Here is a 10,976-nt window from a genome sequence, read left to right as displayed (position 1 = left end):
ACCACCGTCGGACAGAAACCTGGCAGGACTTGTATGAAATGGCTGAATGCTCTCCTAAAAAGGCCAAATTACTAATTAAAAAAGATAAAATTTCTCTTAACTGAGTACATATCATCATAAGTTTTTAAACTAACAAATATTTCCAAAATTTACCGAAACCTGTTAGCCGAGTCTTCGTGGCTTATGTTATTTAGAAATGTTCTCTGACCTCGGCTGAGCGCAGGTCGAGGTCGCAAGAAGGCGGAAAGTGAGGTTATCATGAGTTTTTGGTGGAGGGTTCAGAAGCCTCGTTCACTGAGCTGGAAACTATTATGCTTCATCACTGCGCTGCTCAACGACTATGAGCAGTTCCGCTCGACCGGCTCCACTGTAGCAGGTCCATGTTTTGTTCGCTCGAAGCAGTCATTTAGACTTGCATCGAGACCGTGACCGCTTCTAGAGACCTGGCTTAAACAGCGCTAGTTTGCTTCTGAATTGCTCCGACCCTGAGATAAAAAACCATTGAATTATCGAGGCACGTAAAAAGTTTCGTCTGTCACTAGCCGAGCCAAGAAGTTGGTCCGAAGTCTTCATGTTTCGATTTCCTTTAGAAATGTTCGGTGAAAAGACCTAGTTGCTCAGAACTCAAACCGTTTGTATTTATAGTTAATTTTGAACAATGGCAGTAACGAAGAACATATGTAATGTTCCTTGACGTATTTTTTAAACACATAGAAGTTATTATGAGAGGTCATTCAATAAATATTCTAAAATTCCTTTGAATCCCTTTTTAAATTGCTTTCAATAACAGATTTATTCTAACCCCAAGATTAAAATTACGTCATTAATGGCAAAATGGAGAATGTCGCCTCCATCTTGATTTTTGAGACTCGATCATGGACACCCCATAACAAGATCTCGTTTATGGACACCCCATAATAAGTTCTCGTTTATGGACACCCCATAACAAGATCTTGTTTATGGACACTCCATAACAAGCTCTCGTTTATGGACACTCCATAACAGGCTCTCGTTTATGGACACTCCATAACAAGATCTCGTTTATGGACACCCCATAACAAGATCTCGCTTATTGATACCCCATAATAAGTTCTCGTTTATGGACACTCCATAACAAGCTCCCGTTTATGGGCACTCCATAACCAGATCTCGTTTATGGACACTCCATAACAATTGCTCGTGTATATGGACACCCCATAACAAGCTCTCGTTTATGGACACTCCATAACAAGATCTCGTTTATGGACACCCCATAACAAGATCTCGTTTATGGACACCCCATAACAAGCTCTCGTTTATGGACACTCCATAACAATTGCTCGTGTTTATGGACACCCCATAACAATCTCTCGTTAATGGACACCCCGTAACAAGCTCTCATTTATGGACACCTCATAGCCAGTTCTCATTTATGGACACCCCATAATAAGCTCTCGCTTATGGACACCCCATAACAAGCTCTCGTCTATGAACACCCCATAACAAACTCGCATTTATGGACACCCCATAACGAGCTCTCGTTTATGGACACCCCATAACAAGATCTCGTTTATGGACACCCCATAACAAGCTCTCGTTTATGGACACCCCATAACAAGCTCTCGTCTATGAACACCCCATAACAAACTCGCATTTATGGACACCCCATAACGAGCTCTCGTTTATGGACACTCCATAACAATTGCTCTTGTTTATCGACACCCCATAAAAAGCTCTCATTTATGGACACCCCATAACAAGCTCTCGTTTATGGACACCCCACAACAGGCTCTCATTTAATGACACCCCATAACAAGCTCTCGTTTATGGACAGCCCATAACAAGCTCTCGCTTATGGACACCCCATAACAAGCTCTCGTTTATGGACACCCCGTAACAAGCTCTCGTTTATGGACACCCCACAACAAGCTCTCATTTATGAACACCCCATAACAAGCTCTAATTTATGGACACCCCATAACAATCTGTCATTTATGGACACCCCATATTAAGTTCTTTTTTATGGACGCCCCATAACACGCTCTCATTCATGGACGCCCCATAACAAGCTCTTTTTTATGGACGCCTCATAACAAGCTCTCATTTATGGACGCCCCATAACAAGCTCTCATTTATGGACGCCCCGTAACAAGCTCTCGTTTATGGACGCCCCATAACAAGCTCTCGTTTATGGACACTCCATAACAACCTCTTGAAACTAACCCTCGATCCCTCATTATTTAGTCATTCTCCAAACATGGCCTGAGAAGAAGAATTCTTTACATCGCTGTGAGGTGACACCTTCATTAACATAATGGCATGGCTGAGATCAAAGCTTCAATTCAACTCATCTGAATGAAGTTTGTCTGCGTCATCTTCATCCGCAAATCAAATTCGTTTTTTTTTTCAGATCCGTCAAGTAGCCAAATTCAGACCAATTTTTAGTCGCACATGGAAATGTCAAGAAACAAGCCCCGACACTTCGTTCCATGCAAATACAATATACATTGATGCATATGTGAATTGATAATGTATCCATAGCAATAAAGATGTACAATCGTTATGAAGTAGTAAAAAACGATAGATTTTGAAATTTTGTTTCCGTCAATTAGGAGAAAATCTTGGCCCAAACTTACTCAGAGAAACAATAAAACATTTTTATCAAAAGTAGAACGTTTCCGCGTGCAAAAAATCATAATTTTTTAAATTAAAAAAAATTATTTGTATTTTCGTATTCAATTAACTTGCGAATTAACTATTCAATTAAAGAGATCACAAAATATTACAAAAAAGCTACATTGATGATGCTGCAATTGTTGAAAGTATTGAAATGTGGTGCAACGAACCTACACGCGCGTCAGGCTGCGTTCCATTGCGTTCAACACCCAGAGTTTACCTGCCTCATGAGCAGCACAGATGGCTGCCTCATGAGCAGCACAGATGGCTGCCTCATAAGCAGCACAGATGGCTGCCTCACAAAGCAGCACAGATGGCTGCCTCACAAAGCAGCACAGATGACTGCCTCACAAAGCAGCACAGATGACTGCCTCACAAGCAGCACAGGTGGCTGCCTCATAAGCAGCACAGGTGGCTGCCTCATAAGCAGCACAGGTGGCTGCCTCATAAGCAGCACAGATGGCTGCCTCATAAGCAGCACAGATGGCTGCCTCATAAGCCTCACAAATGTCTGCCATACAAGCAGGCGGAGTTTTTGCTTATTAACCATTGTTGTCACAGTGTTAGTGCTGCGCCTTCCACCTACGAATGTATCGGTGGTCATGAACTTTCTTAAGTGGTAATTCTTTTCATCAGAAAAGTATTTCTTTATTCAGTTCTCTGCCTCACAAAAGTATTACTGCCTAACAGTGAGGCAGTTAAAGTAACAGTTTAAAAGTATCGCTGCCTAACAGTTACTGCCTATTATTGCCTAATATTTTTCTGCGACTATTTAAGGCTGTTGCCACCCGCCCCCTATATACCTGCTGCAAGCGGCGCACCTAAAATTAAACAGAACACCTACTCCATGCATCAATTGTTACGCATTGAGTTCATTAACATTTTAATGAACTCAATCTGATTCATGATCTCAATGGATTCATCTGGATGCAAATCACGAATATATTCGGAATAAAAATTTTCTTTGTCTTCCTCAATTCGTTTTGGGAATCTGCGGTGAAAAGAAATCAAATTGCGCGATTTTATCCTCTCAAAATACTCACCATTACATATTCATGACTTCGATGAGATACGTTGAAACGAAAAACGTGCTTCACTTGCCTACGGGTTGATTCGTGGCGTAAATGCTGAAGTTTTTCTTTAATTAGGTTGTATTGAGCTATGAAGAACTAAGCAATAATCTGCATTAGTGTATCTCACTTGAATGGATGGGTTCAAATAACTGGAGCTTCGAGTTTGAAATAAATTTAATACTCGAATTGTTCTATTTTTTATAATAAAATACTTAAAAAAACTTTAAAAAAAAACACGTTTTTCTTGTGGACTAAAAAGTAGAAAATAAATTATGGTTCGCCCCAAAAAAACGTGTGTCGGGCAGATTTTGTCTGACAAAATGTATTGAACAGCATGGAGGTCACCTACAAGATGTAATATTCAAGAATTAAACTTGTAAGTAAACCCAACGAAACTTTAAATGTAGCTCTTTGTAAAAAAGAAAGAATTAAAACGCTATCTTTAATACTTTTTACTTTGTGATTTTTTTAAAAGAGTAAGTTCCCACGCCGCACCCTGTATAACGGCATTGTATTGGACTTGCGCGGGACGTTACTCGTTCATCTTGGCATCTTATAATCTTCATCTATTGATTATAAAATTGCGTTCATTGTCACTGCTAATCAGACTCTCATTTGATGTTCATGAATTGTCATTTTCATTGCTATTTATGCAGTTGTGACGCAAACGTTGCTCGCGATAAAATGATTTAAGATTGAATCTTAACAATGAAGCTACAGACCAATCAAACGTTAGTAATAGATAACAAGGATAGCTAGTTATAGTGAGTGAACAGAAGCCATTATTCAAATTAAAACAATTTATATTCAAACATCAGGACTCCTTCGACCTTTTTAAGGATGTATTACAATTATAGATTCATATTAAACTTGTTTCTTAGTGGTAAATTAAAATTTTGTGGAGTTTGATACTCTGCATTTTGCTAAAAAAAAATTCATGCAATTTGAAGCAATGCTAAACGCAAATTTTTGAATATTTAATTTAAAATCTTGAAATTACCTAGAAATTTTCCTAAATATATAGCTAGAAATACGAATGACACGTGCCATTAATTGCGAGGACTGTGATGTTGTGAGTTCGCATCACATATTAACTCATTAATTGAGTTGTGTGGTGATGAAATTATGTGAGAGGCGAATAACCATTTTACATTTGAGTCTGATAAAAATTTTCGTATGCTTTCATACGGAAATCCCGCGCATATCGAAGAATTTACCAATAATATATAAAAATAAAAATTAGACTGGACATCGAGCATCTGATGCTACCTAGGCTGCGCATATCGAGCGTTAGATGATAACGAATTCTTTCCTGTGAATATTTCCAGGCATCTGATGAAAAATGATTCAGATGAAAAATGATTCAGATGAAAAATGATTCAGATAAAAAATGATTCAGATGAAAAATGATTCAGATGAAAAAGCGTCGGACCAAAATCAAAAATCTTGCGATTGAAATGCACTGTGTCGTCAGTGGGTGCTGATATGCTTTGGACGAGAGCCGTATTGAAAAGCCGTATTCTGGACGAGAACCGTATTCACTTCTTAGACCTTTACGATTTACGTTAATAGTAAACAAAAGTTACAAATTTTACATTTGTGCATATAACAAGGAAGGCGTTTCTTTGTATTCAAAATTTGCAAAAAGTTGCAGCGGCATTCATCGCGTTTTCTTTGACTTAGAGAATCGGTCAAGCCATGAAGCCAATGTCATGCAAACGCCTACTGTGAAGCCTGTGCACTTTTGAACATTCACATGCATCAAAGGGTAGACCATCTTTGTGAGAAGCATCAAATGAAAATCTGACATATGGTAAGGAATCAAATGCAATATTTCATATGGAAAAATAACTGATGGAAAAAATCGGATGGCAAATCATCAGATTGTAAGGCCTCAGATGTTAAAACTTCAGATGGAAACGCATCGATTTGACTGGGAAAAACATATCTGCCCCATTCTATGTAGGCCTGAGACGATGCTCGCTCCCGCAGTTCGGAATTACTGAAGATATCCTCGCCATATTTAGTTCTGGCAAATCAAACGACTAGGAACTACAGGGACCGTCATAGTCTGACCTGCTGCAGCAGCAATACAAGTTTAGGTGATACAGCTAGCGCCGGGTTACTTGTCAGCATACTTCTGGTAAGTAACGCTGGATTACTTGCTAGCTTACTTTTGGCAAGTATCCTCAAGACCATAAATCAGATAACAGTCAAGAGATCCGTCAGAAAAAGTCTACAAGTACGTTTTAAGTCGAGCGAATACCGCAACATCAACAAGAACTGATTTGACGTCACTGACATGCTATCTACAGCTCCTGGACACTAAAGCTTCTTGCTCTTCGCCAATCACATTAAGAAAAAATAAGAATATCTTTTGCTTTTATGCACACTTTGTCGTCAACGATGGGAGATGAGATTCGAAAACTTATTGCTTTGAATATCTCAAAATATATACCGTATTTACAGGTAGACCACAAAAATAATATGTAATTTACCTGTCTCTCCGCTACAGTACAGGTTAAATTTGTCAGCCTGTCTACCGTAACTCCCTTACTTGCGGTAGCACTCACTGCGTCACTTCCGTGACGTCACTATAGCATGCCTATATAAGCACCGTGAGCAGACCTTCAGTCAGTTCTAGGCAGTCCCAGGCGAGACGTAGTAAGCCATCATCATGTAGTCCGCAGGACCATGCCAGACTCCGGCGTCGAGTAGCCTCCGTCGTTAGAGTAACCATCTAAAACCTACCTTGTGTACTTATCACCAAGCTTCCTTGTATTCCTATCTAGTTCGTAAATATATAACTAAGAAACTCGCCTCTCAATCAACCTGCCGCTTATTCGGACCTTAGATAAAACCCTTGGACCCTCAACTCAAAACCTAAGATCATCCGGTTAATAATCAATACTGAACATTGATATAATATTATCGGGCCAGTCAGACCAAATCACATCCTGACAATTGGCGCCCGACCGTGTGATAAAGTGACAGTGAAAATTGACGTTGAATATTGTGAAAATGATTATTCAAGAGAGTGAAACGAACGATAGTGGAGAAGAAGCCCGACGAAGACTTCGAAGAAGAACTTCTACATTTCGTCGTCTACACCATCGTCTACAACGTCGTCGACGGATATACGAAATGCAGAGGTAGAGATGGCCCCACGCGTTATACGAGGGTGTCTGAAATATATTGGTTACAATTATAATAAAACAAGAAGAATCTGAAAAGATATCTTCATAAATGAAATGATGGCTATATATCTTCACAAATATTAAACGTCTTGATAGCTGAAAGCGATGTACATATATTCTGCGAACGCCGAATATAAAAATCTTAGAAGACGAACATTCATCACATCAGAAGAGCGAAGAGCGTATTCATCACATCAGAAGAGCGAAGAGCGAAGAGCGAAGAAAGTATGATGCTGGGAGCGGTCACGACTACCATCAATACGAAAAGTTCATCGAATCCAGTTCACCGCAGCAGTGACATTGATTCAAGATTCAAGATGAGAGGTCGCGGAAGATAATTCAACGCTATAATCAAGATTAGCGTTGCAGCAAGAAGATTACAGGAGAAGTAACGCTGACCCGACCCCAAGGAGCAGGCTAACACCAACTCCAGGCGCCTCAGCAAGTCCGGAAGTTGAGTATTCTATTAACGATAAACGTAGTAGAATAATAATAAATGTATGACGTCAATAAATAATATATTCCACAGGTTTCGAACTGCAGCACCTCCCGGGTATAAAAAACTGCAGTAACGCACTGATCATGCGTGAATTTTTATATGCTTTATAAAGCAAGTCTCTATATAGTAAATTTTTTTACTATGAATATTGCCAACGTTACGAATGTTCAATTAATATGTTGAAATATTAATGTCAAACGCAGATGTTGAATTTCGTAAATACGCTACATCTATTTTCTGCTTGCAGTGTTATCACATAGCACGTAAGAGAGGTCATGTGACATCAGTCATGTGGTAGCGTACGAACAATAAAACATCAAGTACTGATTTTTTTACTTCGAGTGGAGGTACATGTGCACCACGGTGCTTTAGGCGGCAGCGTGGGTGCCTCGGTGAGTGTGCCTAAGCTCACCGGGATAAATGTTTCCAGCCGATATAATTAAATCATTAGTGATGAAGAGAAATAGAGGCCAATCACTCATATTCATATGAGATGAAAATGAAATCCTGTGAGGTTACTCGGTTAGTAATACTAACTAAAATGCAGCTCTGTTAAAACTTCATATTGACATTATAAATTATATTTTGTCAACGAACTGAGGAGTTCTGATCTATACGAAAATGAAGTTATTTAAATGATGAACTAAAACCTGTCCGCACTAACCATGTAACAATGCGCAAATAATCTTAACAGGTGATGTAAAATAATCGCTCATTAACAATATAATGAAATAATTCATATATTGTATATTATAACTATAACACGCTCAATAATGAATTAATACTTTCATAATAATGTGGATTTAAAAATCGCTCAATACCAATATAATGAAATTATCTTATATTGTGTAATTATGATCGCTCACTAATACAGTAATCCTTCAATAATGAAGTGGATTAATTGATCGCTCAGTAATAATATAATACTAGACGAGTTAAATCAACTAGATTGATAATAACGGTAATAACGAAATATTCGTGTTCCGATTTCCTAGCTTATGATGATTACTGATATGAATTGTGATGATATGAAGATATTTCTGATTCTGGAGACGAGCTTTGTTACATTTTTTCTTGAGTTATTAGCATGGCTTATAAACGTCAATTAGACATAAGTGACGGGCTAATTAACGCTGAACTAAAGTCTAAGCAAGTTTCTGAATGATGTGAAGAATTTATTTATGAATCTAGAAATGAGCTGTGATGTTTTTTTTATGATTTTAGCATGGCTTATAAACGTCAATTAGTCATAAGTGACGGGCATAAAGTTTAAATGACTAAAACCCTACCACCAGATGCGTCATTTGGAATCCAGCTGCTTCACGACCCAGAAATATTGTCAGGTTTCTGTGAAGTGAGTCTTGATGGCCTGTAACTGGACTCCAGTGGCGTCGTCTCAGGAGGAACTGTGATCTGCTGGCGACGACACTTGAGGCTCATCTTACTGGAACACTTAGAAAATAAATAATAACTTTAGACGCTTCGAGTCTCAGTTCTGCCGGTGTCGCAGCATTTCTAGGAAATGCAGTCAACAATATTTGTATTGAAAAAAGTTATATGTATCCTCAATCTCTACCATGATGGGATGTTATGTGCACATGAAATTTTACTTATTACCGTGTCGAAATTTAGAATATTAATTCGTTCAGAATGGGGAGAACGGGGCATAATTAATTTTTGTCACAGGTGAGTAAAATAATTTATTATTTTATTTATTAATCTAACAATTAAATTTTTTACTTCTCGACAAAACCATCTCCAGACTCCCTGACGGCTCGTATGAGACCTTTTTCCAGACTCACTGACGTCTCGGACTATTGCGCTCTCTGTAACTATCCTCCATACCAGGAAGAATGCTCATTCTAGTCGCGGGTTTTGGCGTACAATTTTTTTCTTGCCCAGGAATCCGAAACGAGGAGGTTGCTGGTGCGAGAAAATATTCGGACTTATAAGAGCAAGACAAGTATTATTGTTGGCTCGTTGTAACCTCGTGTAAACAACAGCAGGACTTCCACACTCCCAAATCCAATTTCGGGACCACGGCACCGAACACTCGCTGCAAATTACGAGTGTTGTGTTATATCTCCCGCTGTGATTTCGCGCGGCCTCAATAATAACGCGGATTCTCTGGTTTTTCTTCTACTGCAACACAAAGATTATCATCCGCAATCATTTCTTCTTTATTGTAGATCTACTTATTTGTTCATTCCAATTGTTAATCACATTTAATCTCATTAACCTTGCAAGTTAGCAGTTGAGAAATCATAAACAAATAAAGTACCATCCACAAATTGCGATACAAATACCATCTATGAATAGTGATAAAAATTCCCTAAATAAATTGCATTACAAATACCCTCAAAAAAATTGCGACACAAATACAAGCTATAAATAGCGATGCGAGTGCTCTCCATAAATAGCGATGCAGGTACCCTCTATAAATTAAGAAGGAAGTACTCTCTATAAATAGCAGTGCATATACCCTCTATGAATGGCGAAACAAGTTCTCTCTAGAAATTGCGAAACAAGTAGCCTCTATGAATGGCGATGCAAGTACCATTTATAAACAGCGATCTGATCGAGTACCCTCTATATAAGAAACGATCTGAGTACCTTCAATGAATAGCGATGCAGGTACCCTCTATGAATTGGGAAGCAAGAACTTTCTGTAAATTGCACTGCAAGTACTCTTTATGAGTAACGATGCAAATATCTTCCTTCCTGTATCGCGAAAATACAAAATAAATTCACGTTTTTTTCCTAATGAGAAAACGTGTACAGCGAACTTGACAAAGCCTTAATTAAATTAACGTTAGAACATTAAATAACGCAAATTAATTAGGTTATTGTGCGACTGAACTCCTACATCAGAGATAAACTTCGCTGCTTGAATGGAAAAGCTTTTTCCAGTACAGGCTTCGTTGCTAAAACTCATTACATTTAAAAAAATTCATACTAGCGGAGGTAAAATCGTATATTCAAATTTATCGAAAAAAATTCAAAGCACATTCCGGAAAATAAATTTCAATCTGATCATTGCTTATCCTAGTCATACAGGGTGATTCACGGAGACTTCTGGCTTTGTATTTCGCGCCACGTACGCAGCCAAATTTGTTGGGGAAAAGGCGGGGATCAATTCATATAACAGGCAAAGTTATGGAGTTTTGCGTCTCGCCTAGTTAGTTGCCATTATGCGTTGGACAAGTGAGCAGCGTGCGTTTGCTGTTGAGGCGTACTTTTCTAGTAGCTGTTTCACTATCGCTACTCACAGAGCGTTCCGTACTGAGTTCCGTATTCTTCTTTCAGGTCATGTTCCTGATCTGAAATCGATTACTACGTGGGTGAACACATTTAGGGCAAGTGGAAGTGTGAATGCAAGAGGGTCTGAAGGTCAGCGGACTGCCCAAACACCCGAAACATTAGAGAACGTTACAGAGGCGTTTCTGCGTTCCCCATAGCTTCTGAGACAAAATTTTGCAGAGCGCCTCATCTCCAAGAGATGTGACTTTCTTTGGCCGGCCCGATCCCCCAATTTGGCTCTGTGTGATTTTT

Source organism: Hyalella azteca, unplaced genomic scaffold (assembly GCF_000764305.2).
Source record: "Hyalella azteca isolate HAZT.00-mixed unplaced genomic scaffold, Hazt_2.0.2 contig4954, whole genome shotgun sequence".
In the NCBI taxonomy this organism is placed as follows: domain Eukaryota; kingdom Metazoa; phylum Arthropoda; class Malacostraca; order Amphipoda; family Hyalellidae; genus Hyalella; species Hyalella azteca.
The sequence above is the reverse complement of the archived record's forward strand: the minus strand, read 5'-3'. Positions refer to the sequence as shown.